This window comes from Neocloeon triangulifer, unplaced genomic scaffold (genome assembly GCF_031216515.1).
Source record: "Neocloeon triangulifer isolate White Clay Creek 2 clone unplaced genomic scaffold, ASM3121651v1 ptg000002l, whole genome shotgun sequence".
In the NCBI taxonomy this organism is placed as follows: Eukaryota; Metazoa; Arthropoda; class Insecta; order Ephemeroptera; family Baetidae; genus Neocloeon; species Neocloeon triangulifer.
The window spans coordinates 2,101,973-2,128,367 of NW_026775545.1; the positions used below are offsets into that span (position 1 = coordinate 2,101,973).

Here is a 26,395-nt window from a genome sequence, read left to right on the forward strand (position 1 = left end):
TTCGCAACGCGCAAATAATAATTCCTCTCGTCTGCGCTCCAGTGGATGGGCGGAGGAAAGCAAATCCGGCGGGATAATTTCGCAAATGTTTGTGAACGCATGAAAGCTGTGCCGGCAAAACTTCCGGCAATCCTCTCGAGTGCGTCGCTTTGCCGAAAATTAATATTTAATTGTGCTAGTCGGCACAGTGCCGGCTGCAGCTAGCGAAAATCAAATATTCGCTCAGCTACACTCGCTTAACCGGAATTCGCGTGCGTGAAATGGAACGGTCCTTTGTAGACTCACAGAGAGTGGTCCCCCTAGGATGCGCGCAGAATTAATTAAGAAAAGAGGGCCCAATTATTATACGGGCGACGTTTCAGCCTATCCACAGTCAAAAGATTTTTTAAGGTGAGGCACGAAATTCGCTAATAGGTGAGACATTAAAGTGTAGTTAGATGAAAAAAGTGGGCTCTGATGAAGAAAGAGGAAATTTCTAATTTAAAAATAAATGCAGAACTTTTTTAAAGGCTAATCTAATATAAATTTTTTAATTTGAATGTTTCCTATAAGTTTGCTGATATTTTGAAATATTTTTTTTTCGTTTCGTCCGCATTCTTAAATTGTTCAATTACTGCGGAAACAATTTTTTATAATAAGTCAGGTTCAAGTTACAAAATTTAAATTATGTAATGTGTATTGGGCCAGAAATGAGAGGATTTTACTATTTTGAAAATATTATTTTTATCATTTTGAGATTGAGTGCTGTGACTACTTTTGATAGAATATCCCATTGCGACTGACTGGTAACTGATACGATCGATGGTTAAAGCTATTTTTAGAATTTTTTCGAAGCAAAATGAACTGGTGTGTTTAAAGCCGTGTAGGGTGTAATGGGTGTGCTTGAAAATATTAAATTTTGAGCAGCCATTAGCACGTCAGGCGGCAACGCAGCACCTGCGGGCGGGTTTTGAAAATCGGCCAGAGTGCGCTGTCGCTTGTGATTAAACGCATTTGGTCTTACACGCGTCACTCTCTCTGCGTTGTTCGACCGAAATATTCAATTAATGGCAATTTCACATCACCGAATTTTTCAATTATCACACGGTCGAATTCTCTGACAAATTTCCACTTCCAGGATGAAAATTTTTGTTGTTTGTGTTGCGCGTGCTGAGAGGCGAATGTATATTATGACGGGTGCCGCTTCTTTCATCTTCCAATTATTCAAACGCTTCCAGCCCCATCAGCTCATCTCAACGCAAAATGCCACACGGCGTTTGTTTTTGTTTGCGATGCGCATAATGCGCTGTCGTTATTCAACTCGCATATATTTCCGCAGACGCTAAAAGTGAAAGTTTTTGCTTTTCCTCTTGAGTATGGCTTTCATAAATATATTTATTTAATATCTGCGACTCGGTGGAAGTTCCACTTAGCGCAATTTAAATAAATACAAAGTTGCAAAGTGCGGAAAAGTTTTGTTTGTGTAAATAATTTGATGGAGAATTTGTATTAAATGTTGAGGGTCTTGGAAATGGAACTGGGGGAAAATAAAACTTGTTTTTAAATGACAATATTGCAGAGTTAAATTGTCAATCAAAAACAAATAAAACAAAAACAAAAGGAGAAAATATAGGAAAATTTATAAGCAAAGATTTTTAGTTAGACTCACTGGAATGAACTAAAAATAAGAGAAGATGCAATTTTGTTCAAAAACAGAAATAAAAAAAAAAAAAAACTATACCAAGTAATTGATTGAGAAGATCCAATGTTTTGAAGAAAAAAAAATAGTTGTTATACAGACCAAATTTAAACTTTTAAGTCGTAAGAAGTCTCCGCTTTCTCAAACAGAAATATCAAACACATATATCTAACAAAACAAAAAAGTTTTCAAATTTTGTTTAGTAATTCACAGTTTTATGTTATTTTTTTTTAAATAAATTCCTTGCTCGGAATTTTTGGCACAGAAACAAAAAATTTGATGTTTTTCACCAGCGCAGACCACAGGTCACCTTGTGGGGTGATTATTATTTTTATTTTTTATCAAGTTTGCCCGGTTCCAAATTAAAATCCACCTTGTGCTTAATTTAAACAAAGGCAAATATAAAAATAATTAAATCTATAATTATATAAAATTCTAATTTCTCTTTTCTAAACAAAGTAGCTACAAATCCAGCCTTTATTTGTTCCACCCTGGTTCCACTAAAATTTGAAATATTGTTTATGAAGTGAAACGCTGCTTTCTCCGCTTTGTAAATTGAGGATTAATTAAAACTTTGAGATAAGTTTTAAGATGGCTGCTGCATAATTCCGTTTGGCTTTTCAAAGCATCTAAGAGCACACGTGAATAATTTATCGCACACTCCTCTTGAAAAAGCAATACGGGTCTCATTTGGGAGGAAAAATAGACGTCGTTATTGGTAAAAGTGGAGCAAAACCCTTTCCGATGGAAACTTGTGTCCGCAATCGATGGTTCACAACACAAGTTTTGCTTGCGGCTTCTTTTCCTTCCTGCGTTCAAAGAGAATGACAAAAAAGCGAACGGACGGACCAAGTGGCCGCTCGCTCTGTAGCTCCGTGCGCGACACAGACGAACGCACATTTCCGACGCAAAATTTCCAGTGCCGGTTTATTTCATGAATTCTTGAAAAGAGCCTAATGTAAATAGCCGAGGGAATTGCTGCCTTTGCCTCCTCCTCTTTGTGCGCTCTCTGCACCACGGGGCAAACTTTCGCAACCGCGGCGCCGCCGCCGAGCTTTCTTTGGCAGAGCTTTTATCGCAGCGCCGCCGAATGACAAGGCAAACGCGTTAGATGAAAACACGCGCGTTGCGCACTTGAAATAGGAGAAGCCGCCGCGGCGAGGTTTTATTTTAGCGGGGATGACGCACAAACAGAATTCATCAGAGTTTATCAAGGCTTTATTTGACCATCAATCTTTGCTTATCCGCAAACCTCGACGAAAGGCAAACTGAAGCAGAGTGAAAGCCCATTTTCAATGACCTGATCCAGATTATCAATAATATAAGCCCAAATTTTAGAGATAATGATTTGCTTTTAAATTGTTTTATATTTCAATTTTATGAAGTTTGAACTACAAAAAAAATATTAATAATCCAAATTATTAGTAAAAAAAAAATTCGTATATTTTAAAAAAATTTAACAAATTTAACTTAATTTTTTTCTTTATTATTAATATTTTATTGCATTGTACTTTTATGCTTTTACCTTTTTACGCATTATTTTTAATAATTGTTATTTAATATTAAAATATTTCTTGGTTGCAGAAATTGGTTATGTATTAAAAAAAAGCTTCTAACAATGTTTTAATATGCAGTTGGTGCAATTTTTATGAGAATTATTTAAAAAAAATTAAATAGAAATTTAAGACTTTTAAATTGCCAGCATCACAATTTTCACATAAAAAATTATTTGTTCACTAAATATTTTGGTAATTTAAATAAATATGTTATTAATTATTTAACGTTACTATCCCAATTAATTCTCATTTTTTAATCCAAGATTCTGGCAGCTCTCGCTTTTCGTACGATTTATAGCCTTATAAGGAATAAAAATTGACCTTGATAATGCATGTTTATCGAACAAAGGGAGTCTGCGCTCACCCCTTCCCATCGTTGGCCATTAGTCAAAAGGCTCTTTTTCCAATTCGCCGAAGGGAAAGCGATCCCTGGCAGACACAAAATTACTGGCGGTGGTGCGATTTTTTATTGTCATTTGACGCGATGCCCGCCCATAGAGAACACACGTCATTTTGAGAGTAATTTTTACCCGCACACCGAGACGCTTCTGCTTCTTCTCATGGGAGAGCTGGATGACGATGAAGGGCGCCATCAACCCTCTCCACCGCCACCCCATAATGCGTGGAATTTATTGAGCGCGCGACTCATTCAGCTCTAATCTCGGAGGCAGCCGAGCACAATCAAGCGCGAATTAGTCGACAGCTCCCTTAACCACACCGAACTGACTAATATAAGGGCGCGCCGCGCAGGTAAACACCGCGAGAAAATATAATGCAGTCGCAGATTGAGGCCGCCCAATGGGGATGCAGGGATAAAAGGAGGTTCGCTCCAAACTGGGGCTCTAGTCTTATTAAAAGGCTGAGGAATCTGCAGCGGAATGCCGAAATTAGATTCTCCCTTGCGATGGTTTGAGTTTACCGTGACTGGATAATCAATTATTTCTAAGGTCTCGCTTCCAATAATGATATTTTACATTGACTTTTGATATTTAAAAAAAAAAAATATTACTTAATAGATCATATATTTTAAAACAAACAATCACGAAGAAAAAAATAATGGAAAATGCGCCTTTTAATAGAATATAAGAAAATGCATCAGAAATTAGAAATAATTGTTCACTTTTTTCCACTTTTTTTACTTTTAAGCTACAATAAAATTAATGGGATCTTATTGGCTGGACCCTTCATAGAGCTTGTGGAAGGCAAGTTTTTCTTTTTAATTGATTTTTCTATCATAATTTACGTTATCATCATCCTTAATAACACGATTTTTATTTTTAAATTACTCTTAAAAATCATTCTGATTGTGAAGAAATTTCCAAATATATCTTCTCCGTCAATTTTCAAGAAGCTAAATAGTTAAAATACCTTTTTGAGGCAGTATATGATATAAGAAAAAGAGAAGAAATTATATAGTTCAATTATTAAGATGAATTTTAAATCATGGTCTTTTTGGAATTTTAAATTACAAATGCCTAGTTTTTCATACAAAAGACAAAATTTGAACATTTAAGGGCTCACTGCGGCGGATGGGGTCTTTCTGATCTCGGAAGTTATAGCAAAATTCTTGCTTGTGGTGGTGCCGTTTTTTTCCAACGATTCCTTTTTTAATCAAATTGTTTTCAACAATTGAATTTTTACAATGTGGACCAAAAACAACAATAATTACACTTTAAACAAGGAAAAGCTCAATTTAACATTTAATCGCCGCATTAATGAAGATAAATATTTGATGAACCGGATTTTCCTTCGTAATAAAGTGGTTTTAGTTAAAATAAACAGCTCATTTTAGCCACCAACTGCAAAAAGAAAACAAACAAACCTATTTCCAACTATTTTTTATAACTTTCAACTCGTGGAAAACCATTTCCCGTGGCGATATTTTAAACGGCTTAATGATCGATGAAACGTTGACTAGTTGATCGGAACAAAAGAGGAAGGTGGTATTATAAATTGACACCAATTCGCCACCCTACATCAAAGGGTTGCAGCATAAACGGTGTTGCTACGTGCAAACAAATAACACGAAAAATCGCTCAGTATAAAACATCGCCGGTTGCACACAAATCATCAAATAATATCCACCCCGGACGAAATTGAAATCAATCACCGCACTCATCGGTGTTTGCTCTCGCAGTAGTCGGAATTAAAATTCACTTGCAGCCACACGAGCAATTTTGACGCAATCAATCTCGCCGAGAGAGAGAAAAAAGGGGTTTAAAGAGAGAAAACGCCGCGGCTGAGCAAACACGAAAAATACAGTCGGATCGCAGATTTATTCCGCTGCGTCCCGCTCTTGATTATTTTGCAAATGAAACCCCCGGAGAATTAATGCACGCGTGTGTGTGTGCTCTCTGGTCAATTTAACTGATTGGTTCGCCGGGCAGGCTCGTCGGGTTCGAGCATTGCACGGACGCGCGCTCAACAAAAGCCGCCGCCTCTTTTATATGTGTCCAATGTGCAAACAAAAATATTTGCAGACCTACGTAGTACTTTGTGCGTAGACCGGGTGTTATTATGCGTGCGGAGAGAGCGAGCCACCGCCACTGCAGAGAGATATTAAGCTGCTTAATCTGCGAGCCCTTTTTGCGTCAGCCCCGAAAAATCGCACGCTACTCTTTTCTTTCCGCCGTCAAAAAAAGGAGCGAGTGCGGACCGTGCTTTTTAATTATGCTCATTAATTATGAGCACTCCTTTTTTTAATTCCGCCTCTATTTCAGGGATTTTTCGTCGCCTGGTGATATTTATTTTTCATTAGCCTGAATTCTCCGACTCAACAGACGATTTTTTGCGTTCCAAAAATTGCAGAAAAAAATCAACCACTTTTCATTCCTTCCATATTATAATTCAGACTAAAAGATGAGCCTTTCTTTCTCTAACTCACATTTTAAAATATTAAATTGTTCAATATGCATGAGTCTCTAATTTGTGAGAAGCTAAAAATAAAATTTTAGGTGACATTTTTAAAAAAATATAGCGATTTGTCTTATTCATAATAAAAAATTCATAGATCTTCCGATATAACTTTTTCATACCTTAATAGCATCAGATGAAATTCGGTCACTTATAGTTTTCCCCTTTTACTCGAGTTCCTTTTGGCAAAAGTTTTGATTTTCCGTTTCGTTGCCGAATCGAAGCTTCGCGTGCTTCGGCAGTTCTCATCCATACAGCAGGCAAAGAGAAAAGTTGCTTTTTTTCTAGCAGGAGTCCAAGAGACGGTTCAACTCCTTGAGTAGGAATCGGAGCTGAAAGGGCGAGTGTCGTTTTTTACTCTAATCCTCACAGAGTCAAGTTGGAGGAGATGCGACTCAGCTGATAAAAAGAACAAGAGCAGAGGCTCGGGAAATGAGATTTTTACTGCAGGCTGTGTAAATGGGCCGACTTAGAGCATTCCTCTGGCATTATAAGCATAATAAATGTTGGTAAAAAGGGGTGAAAAGTCATGCGATGTGTATATGCTTTTGTCTGCGTTTATGGCAGGATTTGTAACTGACAAGGATTGAAATGAATGCAAGAAATTCAAATCACAGCTAGAAAAGTTAAAAAGAAATTGATTAATTCACATAGCTCAAAAATCCCTGAATAAAATTTAAGGATTAAAAAATTAATTACAAATTATAAATTTCGGTAAACTTTAGAAATGAAGAAACCCAAACCCTAAAAAATAGACTTTCCGGACTTTTTCTTCCCTTTCAGTTTTTTCAGATTTGTTCAGTCTGAACCACCAAAATGAGCCAGATTTTTTAATAACGTTTAAAGAAAATAAAAATACTTTCTGCACCCACAAAGAAAGGCACAATTCGATAAGAATTAGCATTAGCTATTATGACCATTGAAAAACTCAGAGAGAAACTTGTAAATTGGGTAATATATTTTGTTCGTTAAATATGGAAAAAATGAACAACTAATATACATACTTTTCAATCAATTTAGCGTGATTTGTTTTCAATTCCAATCTACATGGTTGAAAAAAATTAATCCCATTTGAAAAGCTTTCATCGAAAACAAGCCATTATATGTTTTTTAATTGGAAGCTCAGCGTTGTTTTATTTTCCATTAATAATGTTTTGAGCCCGATCCAAAATCTAGGCAAACTAAGCCCACCATGCCCTTTCAATGGCAGGATAAATTAGCCTGGGCAATAAGGTTAGGTTTCTCGATTGCCCTCATAAATTTGTTAATATTGAATGATTTTTTTATTATTATTTTTTTATTTTGGCATCAAATGAAAAATAATAGCAGCCTTTTTCATTTCCCCAAACATTTTAATAAATAATTGTTATTACTGTCAGCAATATTAGGAAGCTTTTATGTTATTACCATCGACAAATTCAGTTGAAACCACACTGAACTGATTGCTTTCTATTCATTCGGCACGCCCAAACTCATTAGCAACGTGTTCTGCACTTACGATTTCCATAATGACAATTTCGCGGTTCGATTATATCAATAAAACTGAGCGTTCAGCGCATGAATTATTAAGCCAAATGAAATGGTCCATTTCGTCGCTCTCACCTGACACACGACAGGTTCGAAAATCTCTGTGCATTTAAAATTCAAAACAGCCCTCGGAAAATAGGGCGCGCTTGCTGCATTCTGCGAAATAATTCTTGAATCCAACTCCGCGGCTATATTTTATTTAGGGCCCAAATCCGTTCGCTCACACTTCGCCCATCATTTCCGTCTCGATGCTATTTACGACTATAACGATTAATTGGCAGTTAGGATATTGCAGAATTTATTACACACACATTTTTTTATTTTGCAAAATCTATTTCTTTTTTTATACACTTTTTTTAATTTCACTTTCCTTTCCTTCACCCTTTAAAATAAAATTGTACGTCGCCGGACAAGACCAGAGGCGGCGAGGGAGCTGCGAGAGTGAAAGTGAGTGTGCTCGCCTGCAAGTGCACTTTGCACCTTGCACGTGACGGGTGCCGGAAGGTGGGAGGCACCGCGGTGCTTTCCGCAGAAAGCGGTCGGAGTCAGTGGCCCAAAACCAATCAAGGGCGACGCACTTGCCGTTGCGGTGTGCGTTCGCCAAAACGATCGGCCGAGTGCCGAAATCGGATCCGAACGAGTGTCGTGGACACAAAGTAAAACGTGAGTTTTATTAGCAAATTTTTAAACCCCATTTGGGCCTTTGTCCGGTGGACTTCCGAGCCACCCTATTTTTCCCTTCGGGTTCACTGACACGACGCTTTCGACCTTTCAGGCGCCCCTCGGGGCCGTTTGGTGTCTAGGAACGGCTTCGTGGAGCCAACCGGGGCGTCATTCCGGACGGCGGCTCAAACACCACCCTGAGCTTGCCGAATGACCTCGTCAATTGGGTCACTGCACGAGCCACTCACATTTCACGTTTCACCCTTCGGGTTTGAGAGAGTCAACGAGCAGCAAGAGGGAACGACTCATCAAATGGACATCGACGAATAAGTACCATTTTTGAAAGTGCACTTTTGATATTGTATCCAATTCCTTTTCCTACCCTTTTTTTATATTGATACACTAATTTCATTACATTACATTCATACTAATTATTATCATTAAAATTTTACAATAAAGTTTTGCATATTTTACTACCTGCAAAATTAATTGTAACTTTGGTCTTCTTTTTTATTGCGATACGAATCTCCAAATTATTTTCAACAGTTCAGTCAGTTTGCACATTTCAGGAGCCACCAGAAAACGAACCCTGGTTTAGTTTTTTTATTTTGAATTTTGAGAATTTAATTGAGCATAATGTGTAGCAGCATTTAAATCTGTTACTGGCATCCCAACATAGAAGAAGTTTCCAGAAAGAACTAAGTAACGTTATATGGCATCCCTTTTAAATTTTCTGCGTGGCTAGTCGAGTAGTCGGAATTTATTCGGTCGTCTTGCGTGCGCGGGGCGTGTTGACGTGCGAGTCTCGAACCGGAGGGCCGTTATTGTTTCGGTATTTTGTGTTTTTCGGTCGGCGTTTGCTAAGCGAGCGACATCGCGATCGGGCCGCTTGAGCGTTATTTGGATTCCGTAGTGCATTCGTGGCTAGCGTGAAATTCTAAATTCCTCTTGCGTGTATTGCATTGTTAATTTTTATTTATTTTCTTGTTGCGTTTGAAATATTTAGTTTTGTTTTGTGTTGATTTTTATTGTTAAAATGGATAATTTCAAGATCGAATTTGATCGTTTGAATGAAGAATTTGTGCGGCATGAGTGCGTGGCGTTAGGAATAGAGATTGGCGAGAAAAATATCACAGCCTTGCGAGCTGAATTAAAAGCAGCACACGACGCGTTTGCGAGTGGGGCCCGCGAGAGGCCGGTGATTGTGGAAACTCCAGCCGTCGTGGAGGAGCTGAATTTCATTTCCGTTCAAGTCGGGACAGTAAAAGCAAGGGTGCAGGACGTCGCCAACGCAAAGTCTGCCACCGAGGCTCGGAAGGTGCGAGCGCAGATTGCATATTTGCGCGAGTGTCTTTTGAGGCTGAAGCCTGCGGAGGGCGCGGAGCGTTGCAAGGGCTTAGTTTCGACTTTGTGGGAGCACTTGCGTGCGGCCTTTAATGTTTTGAGGGGCGTACGCGAGGAGGACCCTGAGCAGGTCGGAGGTGAGCAGGCGCAGGCGAACGCGGCTCTCTTTGATGAGCTAAACGAGACTGTGGCCGCGCTGGGTGACGTTGCCCAGCCGGAAATTGACCTTGACCAGGGGGGAGGGGGGTTGCGTGCCCAATCCACCCCGAGGCCACAGCCATCGTGGTTTGATGACGTACTATTGTATTTGCCAATGCGTTTTGACGCGCAGAGAAATGAACCGGTGCCACTTCTTGCAGATGCGGCAGCCGGCGGACTTCGCTCTTTTCCCGAGCCACGGAGAGCTGGAAAAATGATTCCAGTGGCGGACTGGAAAATTCAGTTCTCCGGCGAGGCGAAAGAGAAAGTGTCGTTTGCTGATTTTTTGTTTGAAGTGTCGCTGAAAAGAGAGGAGTGCAATTTGTCCGAGAGCGAGTTTTGGCGCGGCGCGCACAATTTGTTCACGGGCCCGGCAAAAACGTGGTTCATTGCGAATCGCGGAAAGTGGGCGTCGTGGAGTGAATTTGAGCCGGAATTTTTGCAGAATTTCAAACCCGCCAATTTTGATTCGCGACTGTGGCAGCAGCTTCGATTGAGAACGCAGGGGAGGGAAGAGCGATTAAATCTTTATGTGGCGGAAATGCAGAGGAGCTTTTCTCTTCTTGAATTTCCACCACATGAGGCGGAGCGTTTGTCTTTCCTCAAGGAGCGACTTAATCCGTTTTTATTAAAAAACCTGCCACTGTCAAAAATCAAAACGTTGGACGAGTTGGTGGCTGAAGGCCTGAAATTAGAGTCGGTTCAGTCGCTCATTGACAATTATCGCGAACCAGTGGCACCAGATAACCCAGTGCAGCCGAGCCTGGTGTATAAAAAGCCAAATTCAAGGGCCGCGGATTCGGGCAAGGCGAGTGCCGCGAAGGCATCGCAATCGAGTGACAGTCAGCCGAGGGCGCGCGCTGCAACTGTAGCAGTTGATGGGACGGTGGCGAAGGGAGACAATCGGCCGAATTGGACCCAGGGTGGGGCTAAGGGGTCGAATTTTGTCCCCGGCTCAAAGCAGCCACATCCAGCTTTTGCGCGAGCAAATTCTGACCCCGGGCGTGCCAGGAGGTGTTGGAATTGTGCTCAGCCGGGGCACACTTACGTCTACTGCCCCTCAAAAGTTGTGAATTTCTTTTGTTGGGGATGTGGTGCTCAGGGTGTGTCCCGCAAGACGTGCAAGAATGAGAAATGCCGCCGTGCAAAAAACGTGCAGGAGGGCCCTGCTGGAGGCAACACGCAGCCGAGCAGGCCCGCAAACAGTGCAGACGGACCGGCTGCGAGTGGAGCCGCTTCGTAGGAAAGATCCGTATTGATACCGTGCGTGCAAAAATTGATTCAATTAAGCGAAATTTGAAGTCAAAGTTAGGGAGAAAATTTACGTCTGTAGACGAGGATGATCGTTTGTTTTTAGATGTGCAAATAGTGGGCCGTAAAGTAACGGCGTTGCTTGATTGTGGGGCCTCAATGTGTGTTTTGGGGGGGCCGGGAGAGTATTTGATTAAGGAGCTCAATTTGCACATCCGAAAAACAATGATTAAAAATGTTGAGTTGGCTGACGGCAGTCACAATTTGGTGGGCGGTTGCGTTGATTTGCCAATTACGTTGGACGGTAAAACATTTTTAATTCCAGCATTAATTGTTCCCAAAGTGGATCAGGCTTTAATTCTCGGTTTGAATTTTTGGGTTCGGACAGGTTTTGTCCCGGACGTTTTAAATGGGACTTGGCATTTCACTTCTCAAAATGCGAGCGAGGCGCCGCGGCCGCCTGAGAGAATTTCATCGGCGAGGGCGGACGGCGACGCTTTGAATGAAAAGCAAAGAAAGGAATTGCTTGGTTTCATTGAAAACGTTAAGAAAGATTTTCCAAAGAAATTAGGCCGAGTTAAAACTGAATACCACATTGACACGGGCGATGCGAGGCCAATTAAATGCAAACAATTTTACATTGCGCCGCCGATGTTGGAGTTAATGCACAAGAACATAGACGAGATGTTAGAGCTCGGCGTCATTGAATATGCCCAGAGCCCTTGGTGCTCGCCGGTGTTTTTTGTGCGTAATGACGAGAAAGGGAAAGAGCCGCGTTTAGTTCTTGATATGCGCGAGGTTAATAAAGTAACTGTTGAAGATGCGTATGCAGTGCCAATTTTGTCATCAATATTAGATAATTTGGGAGATTTTCGATTCATTAGCTCTGTCGATTTTAAAAAGAGTTATTGGCAAGTGCCACTTGACGCAGAGAGCCGGCCAAAAACCGCTTTTTTTGTTCCAGGGAGGGGATTATTACAATTTTGTGTCATTCCATTTGGCGCTATTAATAGCGGTCCCGGTTTTATGCGCGTGTTTGACGGAGTTCTTGCAAATTCTTGGATTAGGAAATATATAAAAAATTATATTGATGATGTCTTTATTGGTACTCCAACGCTTGAGTTGCATTTTGAGGTTTTGAAAGAATTTTTCCGATTGATGAAAGAGGCTAATTTGACACCTAATTGGGATAAATGTCATTTTCTTCGAAGCTCAATTAAAATATTGGGGTATATTTTTGATAGTGCAGGTTTGCATCCGGATCCAGAAAAAATCAGTGCCATTTTGCAATTAAAACGGCCGGAGAACGTTAAGGAGGTGAAAATGCTCCTTGGCGCTGTTTCGTATTACCGCCGGTTAATTGACAATTTTAGCACTATTGTGGAGCCGATGACACGCCTCACTCGCAAAAAGAGCTCTTTTGTTTGGACGGACGAGCAAGAAAATGCATTTACTTCCATGAGGGAGGCTCTAATTAGTGACCCCGTGGTCCGATTGCCTGATTTTTCGCGTCAATTTATTTTGTCTACGGACGCGTCAGATGTAGGAATTTCGGGGGTGCTCACACAGATTTTTGAGGATGGGAAGGAACACCCGGTGTTTTATGTGAGCAGAGTTTTGAGCGAGGCCGAGCAAAAATATCCAACTATCCATAAGGAGGCATTAGCGATTTTGTGGTCAATCGAGCGCCTTGAGGGTTATTTAGCGTATAAAAAATTTCTGTTGTACACAGATAATAGGCCATTAAAGTTTTTGCGCGACGTTAAAAATCCGAAGGGGAGGCTGGCGAATTGGGTCGACAAGTTGCAAAAATACGATTTTGAAGTTTTCCACAAGCCGGGAAAATTAAACGTAGTGCCAGATTTGCTCTCCCGTTCATTCTCAGCGCCAATTAAAGTTGCACCAATTAATGTCCCAGAACGGACCAATGACCGATGGTATATTGATTTGATGGAAAATGTTCAGCGTGAACCAGGGAAATTTCCACTTTTCAAGGTTGAGGGAGGGAGACTCTTTAAACTTGTTAAGGGTTGGAATCCGTGGGATATTTCCGATTACAAGCAGGTGGTCCCGCGAGATCAGAGATTAAAGGTTATTCGCTTGAATCACTGCCCGCCGGAGGCAGGTCACTTTGGTTTTTTCAAAACATTTCACCGAGTATCTGAAAATTTTTATTGGCCTAAAATGCGATATGACATTAAAAAGTTTATTTCAAGCTGCCGCACATGTGTCGAGCAAAAACCTAGTCAATCTGCGCCAGCAGGATTTATGGCCTCTCACCAAGTAGAAAGGCCTTGGCAGGTAGTTTGTTCTGATATTGTGGGCGAGTTTCCGCGTAGTTCTTTGGGAAATAAAGTAATTTTGTCAGTCGTTGATTTTTTTACAAAGTTTGTCATTCTTGTGCCACTCCGGGAGGCAAGCGCCAATGCGTTGTGTGCCGCTCTCGAGAAAATAATTTTCACTTACGGTGCGCCAGAATTATTAATTCAGGATAATGCAAAAATTTATAACAGCAGGGTTTTTAAAGATCTCGGGAAAAGATTTAATATTGACCTCCAGTATACCCCACGTTATCATCCGCAAGCAAATCCAGTGGAAAGGGTTAATAGAGTGTTTGAAACAGTTATACGCTGCCACGTTTCCGATAATCACAAAGATTGGGATAAATTTTTGCCGCAGGTGGCCTTTGCTATTAATTCAAGTGTGCATGAGACGACAAAATTTTCACCTTTTTTTCTAACTTTTGGTCGTCAACTTTCATTGTATAATCAACCAGCGCCGGAAGCTGAGCGCGATCAGGCGGTGCGCGATCCGATCTCCGAGTATGCCAAACGATTTCCGAAACTACAAAAAATATTTGAAACCGTTCGTGAAAATATGAGGGCGTCCGGGGAGAAGAACGCACGTCATTATAATCTGCGCCGACGGCCGGGTGATTTGCGAGTAGGCGATTCTGTCATGAAAAGAAATTTTGTTTTGTCCAATAAAGGAGCAGGGTTCTCAGCTAAATTAGTCCCATCATTTGTTGGCCCGTATACAATTGTTGAGCAGAAGGCTCCTAATATGTTCACTCTGGCAGATGATCAACGAAAAATAATTGGAGATTTTGATTGCAAGGATTTGAAGAAAACTGCGCTCACGAATTAATTTCCACTTCGTGAAAATTAATTTTGTGACGGGGGGAGGTATAACGATTAATTGGCAGTTAGGATATTGCAGAATTTATTACACACACATTTTTTTATTTTGCAAAATCTATTTCTTTTTTTATACACTTTTTTTAATTTCACTTTCCTTTCCTTCACCCTTTAAAATAAAATTGTACGTCGCCGGACAAGACCAGAGGCGGCGAGGGAGCTGCGAGAGTGAAAGTGAGTGTGCTCGCCTGCAAGTGCACTTTGCACCTTGCACGTGACGGGTGCCGGAAGGTGGGAGGCACCGCGGTGCTTTCCGCAGAAAGCGGTCGGAGTCAGTGGCCCAAAACCAATCAAGGGCGACGCACTTGCCGTTGCGGTGTGCGTTCGCCAAAACGATCGGCCGAGTGCCGAAATCGGATCCGAACGAGTGTCGTGGACACAAAGTAAAACGTGAGTTTTATTAGCAAATTTTTAAACCCCATTTGGGCCTTTGTCCGGTGGACTTCCGAGCCACCCTATTTTTCCCTTCGGGTTCACTGACACGACGCTTTCGACCTTTCAGGCGCCCCTCGGGGCCGTTTGGTGTCTAGGAACGGCTTCGTGGAGCCAACCGGGGCGTCATTCCGGACGGCGGCTCAAACACCACCCTGAGCTTGCCGAATGACCTCGTCAATTGGGTCACTGCACGAGCCACTCACATTTCACGTTTCACCCTTCGGGTTTGAGAGAGTCAACGAGCAGCAAGAGGGAACGACTCATCAAATGGACATCGACGAATAAGTACCATTTTTGAAAGTGCACTTTTGATATTGTATCCAATTCCTTTTCCTACCCTTTTTTTATATTGATACACTAATTTCATTACATTACATTCATACTAATTATTATCATTAAAATTTTACAATAAAGTTTTGCATATTTTACTACCTGCAAAATTAATTGTAACTTTGGTCTTCTTTTTTATTGCGATACGAATCTCCAAATTATTTTCAACAGTTCAGTCAGTTTGCACATTTCAGGAGCCACCAGAAAACGAACCCTGGTTTAGTTTTTTTATTTTGAATTTTGAGAATTTAATTGAGCATAATGTGTAGCAGCATTTAAATCTGTTACTGGCATCCCAACATAGAAGAAGTTTCCAGAAAGAACTAAGTAACGTTATACGACGGTTTCTGCACCGACTGCACGATTCGTTCATTATTGATGCGGCCGATTTCTGATTTCGCCCTGTTATATTTATTCCGGCACGCTCTCGCAATATCTTTCTCCTCTGTACGTTATTTCAAAGGGCGAACCGAAGTCAAACTTGCTGCTTTTTTTGCCGCCCCACTAATGACGGACGGGGCAGCAGGCACGACAACTTTGTGTCCGACCTGCTGAGATCAAGTCGCAACAACTTGCGAAAAGCGAGACCCGGTTTTAATGAGTACTCTCGGGCGCACTCAAGTCGTGAGGGAAATCTGCTGCCGTAAGTTGCGAATTCTGGGGAAACGATGGAGCTACTTGAAAACAGGGCGTTTTGCTCCAACTTTGTGCTTGAAATATAAACTTCGGTAATAATTTATGAGACTGGCAAAAGATTCACGGAAAATCAAACTTTAAGTATTAAATAAATGCTAATAAATGAATATCAAGAAGGAGGGAGCTATTTTTTTTAATTAAATGATTTAATTCTTAATAAATAAAAAATGTTTTATTATACTTTTATTTGTAAATGAATTTAATATAAATGTGGGAGAATGCTCTGCCTGTATCCATTCAGATATTAAATATTTAAAAAAATTGCCCTAAAAAAGTGAGAGAAGACATTTTTAAGAAATTTCCACTGCAAAACAATGGACCGATCAATTGCAAAATTTCCCCAAAACTAATTGAAATAAATTTTTAAAGATAAAATGTTACGTTTTTTTGCCATTTTCCTTAATTTATCTCAAGAGTACAAAAACAAGCAATAATCACGAACGTCCTTTTCAAAAGCGCACCACTCTTTCTTCGAGAAGTATATCAAAATGTAATTTACCCCTGGCCTTTTTCAAGCAACTCAACTTCGACCTTTCAATATTTGAGAATCCAACCGAGCGACAGTCTTTTGAGATATGAAAAATGGAAGGGTAAATTCCCACTTATAAAAAAATCAATTCCCAGAAGCGATATTGAACCTGTCTCTACGCCACGTCTTTTTTGTACTAAGAGAACCACTTTCAATTCAACTCGATACCATTTTTTCCAATCGAATGTATATTTTGATTGGTCGATAAATTTTTATTATAAATATCACATTAAATAATGTTTTATGTTTAATTAAAAATTTGCATTTCAAACTGTAATTAAATAATTTGGTTCGACTTGCCTGGAGAGTCAAAAGATCCTCATCGTCGCTCCGACGGTAAATTATCCCGCACGAGCTGAAAACTTTCCGACTGATAAAGTCTGAAGTCACCGGCACACGAAATCTCGGCAGACGCGTGTTTTCACGAACAAGCAGGTGCCGACGCGTGAGACAGACGGTGTTTGTCCTAGGGAAACGAGAGCACCACCACACACCACTGCTAAGGGTATATAGATGTGGCAGAGCAGAGAACGAACCCGGCCGGCTGGCGTTTGGTGATGCCGAGGGAAGACTGCACTGCAGCTCGCAAGCAGGAGCGCGATGGGCTGCTCGGCGCGCGAACGCCCTGCCGGCTCGAAGCGCCCCCTGCCCTCCTGCGACGCCGACAACCCTTGCCTTCCCTGCATGCTTTTGGGCAATTGCCCACTTGGGTTTTCGGCCGGCTTTTATCGACGTCGTTATTAATACTTTGATGCGCCTTTGGAATCACTTGCCAATTTTTATGTGTATCTGAGGAAACTTTTATTTTTTAAGCAAGAGAGCGCGTTTTCTCTTTCTATCGGTTGTGCGTTTTCTCTAGAGCGTTTTCGGGCAATCGATGGCGGAGATAGTCGGTTACATTTGTCCCTGTTTAGGGACATGAGCGATTTATTTCCACCGTTGCGATCACGATTATTTCTTTGGTCTGGTGCAGACGGGTGAAATGAAGTCTTGTTTAATACTTCTAAATTTCGCTGGGCCTTGAACTGTTTTTTAAGAATCTTGACCATATTATATAATTTGAAAATATTGAGATTTATTTTTAATTATATAGGAAAATTCAATCAAATGTATCTGTTTCGTGACTTTTCAATTTAAGCTCGATTTCTCTCCTTTGGTAATTAAATTGAAGAACAAAAATAGAGTCCTTAATTAGTTTCTGCATTTCAGAGCATTTGAATTTAAAAAAGAAATGGAATTCTTTGTTAAGGCTTTTTGCTTTAAAATGACTTAATTAACTTAAATGCAGTTTAAATGTTTTGATAATTACGAAGTTTTGTGGAGGAAGTTTATGGCAAATATTATAATTATTTCTGTATCTGCTATTAGATTTATAACAATTATAAATGTCCTACTTTGAAGACAAAAATACAGACCCTTGACCTATGTTTTATGTAAACTTACGCAAACTCAACTGGAAAATAAGGTCGTGGTTGCTTAAAACTCTTGACTGCTCAACGGTGCATTAAGTAAGCAAAACTCATAATATTAGTTCTCATTGGAAGTACATGTTTTCCTCAACATTTGAAAACTCGGCATTTTGCGTTTTATGCTCCAGTAATTACTTAATTTAGTAAGAACTATGAGCGAGATTTAAAATATAATCGAATAAGTCCATGAGTGTCACTCGTAGATTTAGATTAATTGTTAAAGAGTATGCCATATTATAGCACTTAACTTAATAAATAATTGCATGATAGCAAATAAAATTGAATAAAAATTCAAAGTAAAAAAATTCAAAATTTTTAATTTATAATTACATATTAAAAGCCATTTTCAACTGGATAAATATTGTTCATGCTAATAAAAATGTGTTTAAAATTAAAGAAATTTGAGATCACAGATTTTTAACCGTGTCATTTAAATGTTCATACGCTTCTAACCTTATTATGGTGAAATACCGAAACTATTTCATAAAGTGTTAAAGGACGCAGGATACAGAAATGCGTTATAGTTGTTGAAATGATCACCGCAGCATTACGTTGGATGAGTTGAATTGCACTAATTGTTTTCAATGTGCTTGATGATTCTCGCAAACACGCACGTGAATAGTGCAGGCTGATTGCCAAATTGTGTGCTCGAATTGTAATACGAATTAACCATGGTACTCCATTTTCGTTAGGCCACGTTTGTAGGGCTTTTAGGCAGATTAAAACTCATCGCGAAAGGTTGGTTAATTGTAACTTGCGTGGCACCGGCGAAGAATTATGTGCCTTTTGAACGAACGCGCGGCGCGTTTTGTCTCGGCTGAAAATTAGTTGAAATGGGACTACACGGTACCTTCACACCTTTCCGTGACGATTCGCCTCCCTCGATTTCTCTTGCGCTGCCACCACAGACCGCACGAAACGGCTAAAAGGTAAACGTCAGTGCCGCTTACCTGTAACACAACACAAGTCAGAAGATGTTAAATTAGTGTTTTGTAATTGGGGCAAAACATGAAATTTTATAACAAAATGCTAATAAATATGGAAATGAAGAGATCCGGTTTTTTCCTCGTTGTTCTCTTCACTTCCATGATCATGTGGAAATTTCTTCGGAAAAATGTTAATAAATCTGTTGTTAATTTTCTGCAATTTTTGTTTGTCAAATTGAAGTCGCCCAGTTTAATTTTTTACTACTTCCCCCCACTTAGTTTTAGTTCGGTCATGACAAATTCTTATTTTTAAAAAGTGCCAGCTTTTTGAGTAATTTGTCATTTTATTCTCATTTTTTTTCTTTCTAACGAGGTTCGCCGGTTTCAATTTTTCATAGAAGATGTAAATTAAAATTTATTTTCATGCTTTATAATTACCTTTAAATAGTAATATTATTTTGTATTTAATTACTTGAAAGTGACGATTTGTGAACTCAAATTAGTCATTAAGAGTGCAATGGAAAATCTTTATGCAGAGACCTATCATAATTTCACCTGCTGAATTTCTATTAAGTTTTCAAACCTTTTAAAATGAAATAATTTATTGACTCTATTATCACATTTTCAAAACTTTAAAATTCAATATGCCAAGCATATTCAATTTTAATTTAGTTGCAAATATTGTTTTTTTAATTATTTTTATTTAAGAGGAACATTTTAATATAGTATTAATTTCAATAAAAAAAAATCCATAATATACATTTATTTTTTAAAATGTAATTTTTTTATCATAATATGTGAATCCAACGGGATATTTGAATTTTTCAAATCAAATTACATTTTCTTCATAATATTTAGCGATAATTACAATTATGCAACAGATGCCAATCACGCTCATTATAAAAAAGATTAATGATTTCTAATTAAAATAATTTGATATCAATGGAAATTCAACACCTCCGCGTGAGTTGGAATTATATAACATTGCTGTCATTGGAAATGAAAACCATAACGAGAAATTAATTAGTCCCGATCCGCGATTACATAATTTAATGAACGGATTTTACAAAATCAGAGCTTGTCACCCTCAGTTGATTAATTTTCACTGCTCTGAGTGACATAAATTTCTGAAAAAGGATCGCATTACCCGTGTCGGGAAACAGAAAATAGGTCACTTTCCTGAAATGAAATTTGCACAGGTTCGTCACAATATGTTTTGACGTATCTTTTTTGTAATCAACTTGAGTAGGATTTTTTTGCAAATATGCACGTCACTCCGAGAGAAAGAGAAGTGCACACAAGTTTTAATCCACACTCTGTGCGATTGCCGAGGCCAGACAGAGATAAAATTTGCCCGCCGCGACCGAACGGGAGACGAGTTTTAATTAAATCTGTCTTGTCGATGGTGAAATAAATGACACGGCGGCGCGCGCCCACGCCGAATGAAAATGGAAAAATATGTACATCCACCTCTTTTTTATTCTCGCCCTTCTTTCGCAGACCGAAAAGCCTCAACCCGTGATGATTTTCACAGCCCTTTTAAATTTTTTTCTCGCACATTTGGCGCCGCAGACGAGACGACGCTCGTTACTCCATCAGAGCGACATGCACGATGGCGAGATGGCTCGTTAAATGCTCTCCTGTTAATTGGCAAAATGTTCAGCTCGTTGCCCGCTGCCGTCGAGCGCCTTTTAATCGCGGCACGGACTTGATTTGCGTATGTGCGTCGGGGTTAAAGGAGGTCACTAGCTTCTTCTCATTATGAAGATGAACAGAAATCTTCAAAATAAATTTAAACAGCAACAATATTATAATAAAAATATTAATAAATATTAATGAAACCAATTTAAAATAATTAAAATTGGATGAAAAAAATATAGTGATTTTCTGCAGGTGTAAAATTTACTGAGTAATAATTTATTTACTTTTTATTATTAATCAGGACTAATAAGAAGATCCACGAGAAATTGCTGACTTGGAAGGGGAAATTCTAAAGACGTTTACCAAGAAACCGTCGGAAAATTACCTAAGCGAGTTATTCTGTGCGCAACTCATGAAAGACAGGCAAATTATCAAACTAGTTTATGTATCGTGTGTGGAGTGCGCTGCACGACGTAAGTAAACGTTGCTCGCACCTTCTCCTCTCGCGTTTAGCATGCAAGGCACTCACTCGTCCTTGCTCAAACACACTTTGCATAACATTAAGCAGGCTGCAGTGCAAAAATTCGCAATTACTTCGGGCGCGCGCAAATCTTGATAAATATTCATACGCATGCAAATTCGCGCGCGCGATTCGCGCCATTAATTAAGCGGCGCGGACGCTGCTGCTGCTATTTTGCGGCTTCGCTCGCCTAGGAGCAGTCAATTACTCATACACGTGTAAAGGCTTCGTCACACTCGGAGATAATTAATCTTTGCGACCGCGAATCTCTCTTGTTGCTGCGCCGCAAGGGATCGGTTTTATTTCGGGGCTCATGTAAATTGCACGACCGTCTTTTATGGGCACACCCGCCGAATCTTACACTTATTGTCAGCGTAAAGAGGCTTTTAAACTCGACTGCCGAGGGACCCTTTTCTCTAAATTTGCGGTCCCCTTTCAGCCTCTTCAGCTGACGTCATGCCCTTTGTTAGCGTCGAAAGCGTGTCATGTGGAATTTAAGGTGAAATGCGTGGGTTTTAAATTAAAGCTGAAAGGCCAACTTCAGTGATGATATTTTTGTTCGTGAATTTAAAAAAAAAAAAAAAAAGAGATAAATAAATTCACAATCGGGTTCTTCAAAGGTTGATCGTTACTTCCCTCAATGAAATTAACTCTCAAATCTTTCATTCGCGATTTGATTTCAAAAATGAAATTTTGCTTCATTTTTTATTCAATAATAACAATCATTACTGGAAAGGCCCTTTAAAAACACAATTTTTTGAAAAACTTTAGGACGTCTTTACTTTTTCCCTAAATAAATATTTTTTGCTTTCAGAATAGGGACAATATGAACCCACGATATTTTAACTTTCTGAAACATAACTTTTTTATGCTATTTATGCATGGTATGTTTACTGTTGGAATCTAAAGACCCCTCTCTCTTCCAATGAATATTTCATCGATGCTGTGATTTAGGAAGCGAATTTGTTCGCATGCAGTTTTGTAAATATCCACGAATATATCAGTCTACCTTCTTCCTCCCTCATGGAAATCGAGCAGATGTGAGTGGGGAAGAAACAACAATCCCTTGCCCCATTCCACATCACGGGTCCTTTACATCAAATTTCTGGGCTCGAGTGCCAGAGGGGATGCAGTGTATCGGACCGTTGAGCTCTTATACGTATGTGTTCGGAGGAAGCGGGCTTATGCAACGTGCTCTGCTCCGAGGACGCCCGGGTTGCATAAGCTGCCAATTCTCGTTTACCTTCTCATGTTGCCTGTCGATTAACTTGGCAGGCGATTATTTATTTTTAGAAGCAGTTGAACAAATATGTATAGTTCCATGAGCCTGAGACGTTTAATCCATACTGCGCAATTGTTGGTCGAATTTATTACTGTAATTTCAAGATTCTAAAAACCATTTTTATAGCGGTTTAAATTTTCAACAAGTACCGGTAAAGAAAGAAATAAAAAATTTTGATGATTACAAAGGTGATAAATTTTGAAGTTTCCCCATTGGATGATTTTGTTTAAATAGTGCACAATATTATAAAATTTTAATCAACAACCATTTCTTTTAAATTTAAATTCAGTTAGTACAATGGTTAAAATTTGGATAATATAGTAAATTTTATAAGATTCAGGTATTGCATAATACTGTATATAAAAACTAAATATACTTAAGCTGAATATCGTTGTATTAGGTTTATATTTTTCTGTATTTTGTTTCAAAAAATTACAAATTCCAAATGTTTACGATTTCCTAATGTCTGCCATTTTGCAGAGCAAGCGAATGGCGGGTTTTACGGCTGAGCAGGAATATTTAGATGCGAATTTACGCGCATTATGCAGCGCCGCTCGGCACCATAAAAGAAGGAAGAAGCTGCTCTTCTTTAGAACGGACCTCGGTTTTCATGGATCAACAAACAACCGGGCGTAAGCAGCAGAAAATGAGTTTTTCTGTGCTCTCGAGAAGTGTGTGGGAGAGAACCAGGTCGGATGAGAGGGCTAGCGTGGGTCTATCTGGAGAAGGTCCCTTGAGCACTTGCTCGTTTAATCGAAGCGGCCTAGAATAACGCAGCAGATGATTTACCCTGAGGGAGCGCATATACTGCGTTAATTGAAACTAAGTCGGAGATGTATCGCCGCTGATTTATACCCTTGACGTGTGCTACATTCGCCGCTGAATGCGGCAGACAGTTCTCTGTTTGTTCTTCGCCGACAGTCACTTGAAACGGGCGCTCAGTATATGGAGAAAGTTTGGGCCGCTATAGAGCCTGCGAAAAACGCGAATGAATCCCAAGCGATGAAATCTAGGCTGGCAATTACAGTGATGGTTGAGGGTGTTTCTGACATGGTGTTCAGGCTTGCGTATTTTCAGCGACTTGGTACAAACATATTGTTTAAGCAAATTTTTATCAATTATAAAACATTTAAAAAAAAATTAAAATTAAATTTATTGACCTATATTTAATTGCATCAATAATTATTTATATTGATTTATATTAGAAAACCGGAGAAAAAATCACTGTAGGAAAATTTGAAATGAAATTAATTTTAAAAAAAATATATAAAATTCAAATGCCTCATCTTGGAAATTTATCGTGTTTTAAATAGACGGCAACAGATCTATCTTTCAAACTTATTTCTTGGTTTTGAGACTGTTTTTTTTTACATTTTAAAAGCTTTTTAATCAAGCAGAAATTAGGTTTCACGGGCGAAAAAAATTGAATTTTAAAAAAAGTTCAATTTAACTGAACTTTAATATTTGATGACAAAATTGCTATTCCTTTTCTCAAATAATTTTTCAGCCTTAAGGAAAGACAGCTTTAAGGCATGATTATTTACTTTCACTTATTGTAAGAAATTATCACTGGAATGTAAGCTGAAAATAACGATTGCAGAGAAACTACTTAAGATTATTGCAAATCTTAAAGGCACAACTTTCTCGTTATCATGACGATTCTAATGCCATAAGCTAGATAACATTGCCAGTGGATGGTGCAATGTACTCCATTGCAGCAGTAAAATCAGGTTTTCATTTCCGTTTGCGTTGCAGTATAAACTGCCGCGGATTTAATAAAATTCCTTCGTCTGGGATTGAGTTAAGTAAATAAGCGGCGAACGAGAACTGCCATCGGCCGCGCGAGAAGATGCAAACCGCAAAAAATGCATGTTCGCGAAGATATACTTCTTAAAAAGGAGAGCAAGTGAAGAATGCCGATCCAGCAGAGGGTGGCTGAGTGAGTGGAAGAATAAAAAAAAAACTGCGGCAAAAGTTGGCGGTGGTGAGAGACGTGCGTCGGAGCAGTGCTCTCTTATCAATTCTGCAGCTTGTGCGTAACACCCCGGCTGTGGCAGCTCTAATATCAAGAGAGAGGCGCCACCCATCTAGCCAGAATTCGCACGGCGCGAGATAAAAGGCTGCTCTCTCTCATTGCGCGCCGACTGACTCCGTTTATACACACGCTCGGCTATGTAAGCTCTGAGAAATATTGATTTCCAGCCTCATCTTTTCCTTCTTTCACTTTGATAAAGCGGACGGCAGGGCACTCGTGCAAACAAAACCCCTGCGCATCAGAATTTTTAATTGTTTTGCCTTTAATAAGATTACGCACCGGCCTTGAAATGGCGACCGTGGAAAAAAGGTCGAGAGAGGAAAAAAGAGAGGCGCAAATTTGAGGGACTGATTGAGGTGCAAACGGCCCGAGATCTTCAACAGACTGACTGACGAGCACTCGGCAGAAAATTGGATTGCAAGCGTCGTTGTTTGCTGAGCTGGCAGTGCAGAGGGCAAATGTTCAAAAATGTTGTCCAGTGCTCAGGAAACAATTTGATGAAAGAGAAAGCAGTGGACTGAAAGCTTTTTTCAAACTCCTTACTGATGTGAAATCAATATTCATATTAAATTACAAGATCATTAAAAGTTTGCAAGGAAGTTTTGAAAATAAATTAGATATTCTTACATTAAATTTGTCAGAAATACATTTTCTAAAAAGCAATCTAAAATGATTTTCTATAAAGATTGAGAGAGAATGAAGAGCTAATTTTTCATTGCTTCTTTTTTTGAAGAGCTTTTTTATACCAAACAAAAGAGGCACCATACAGATATTTTTCCCTTTCCAAGAAAATAAGCTGAGAGGAGATTTTTCAATTTTTCCTGCTTTTTTAATATAAATGGTCGGAAAATAAAAATTTTAATGACTCGTGAGAATTACAATGTCTGGAAGCAACTAAAAAATATTAAATGCAAGCTGCAATTGTCTTTTGGCATATTATCAACAATGCCTGCCACTTTGAAAGTGAAATACTTTCAATTGTCTTCAAATGAAGATTTAAAAAATACTTTTCAATCATTAAGAAATCTATTAAGACATCGGCTTTGGAATGAATGTAAAATTGTCCAGACCCTTTGAAACAATATTTTAAAAATTAGGCCTTTTAGACTTTTTCTCCCTCTTATTATAACTTTTCCTTTCGCTACATCAATTTCAGTGGACACACAAAAGCCGGAAATGGAGTCATCGCATTAATAGTCTCTCTTAATGGCCCCCCTCCGCATAATATATATTTCCTTATCGCGGGCAGAATTGTTGCCCGCGCCGCGGCACTTTCTTTCGCAGATGGATATCTCTTCGACGCTCTCTTTGCGCCTCTCAGTCGGGCCAACTGCCCCCGTGTGCCACAGCGAAACGCAATTTGGCTAACGGCGGCCCCCTTATCTCTGCAGCGGGGAATTTCAATTTAATTAATTCTCACGCGCGGCGGCCCTGCGCCAAAAAGCGGCGGTGGATTCTGATTTGCTTGCACTTTCGGGCCGATCTTCTGCTTCTTCTCAAAAAGAAGAGAGAATTGAGCTTTCCATGTATGCACCTGACACGCAGCCAACAAACACAAAGCTGCGTCTGTTTCAGAGAGGAGGATGAGCAGGAAATCGGTGGCCTTAACCGAGCAGAGAGATTAGTCGGTCTGTCTCTCATATAATTCGACCAATAAAGCGACCAAGGAATCTGGCCAGAATTAAATTTAAACCGACGGGGTCATAATTCGAGCGAGACTGACCCTTTTCTCGCAAAACAAGCGGCCGAAATTTCATTAATAGTGGTGACACACACAAAAAGGCGGGGACGAATTCTTTCCGTTTGCGGTGGAATTCCATCACACAGACAGCGACCAAAGTGTACAAAGGATTCGTCTGGCGCGATGCCATCCATGCGAGAGAGAGAGAGAGAGAGAGAGAGAGAGAGAGAGAGAGAGAGAGAGAGAGAGAGAGAGAGAGAGAGAGAGAGAGAGAGAGAGAGAGGAGAGAGAGAGAGAGAGAGAGAGAGAGATGAGAGAGAGAGAGAGAGAGAGAGAGAGAGAGAGAGAGGGAGAGAGAGAGAGAGAGAGAGATGAGAGAGAGAGAGAGAGAGAGAGAGAGAGAGAGAGAGAGAGAGAGAGAGAGAGAGAGAGAGAGAGAGTCAGATGAGAACTTCTTGTACATATAAGCCCCGTTAGTATGCAACAAGAGACACCAGCAGGGCGGCACTTGATGCAACTTCTTC

The 26,395-nt window shown here is 39.7% G+C and overlaps 1 protein-coding gene across 2 annotated transcripts in view; it reads right to left on the reverse strand.

The window, feature by feature from the left end:
• The window catches only part of LOC132205038 (neurotrimin-like), a 145,941-nt gene that overhangs the window by 99,409 nt on the left and 20,137 nt on the right, over window positions 1-26,395 (reverse strand). The window contains exon 4 of one of the 2 annotated variants that reach the window (XM_059633862.1): window positions 18,637-18,736. The gene's annotated coding sequence lies outside the window, so the exon portion shown is untranslated. Of the gene's footprint in view, window positions 1-16,617; window positions 16,873-18,636; window positions 18,737-26,395 lie in introns of those variants that run through there. The other variant, XM_059633861.1, reaches the window with a different exon arrangement.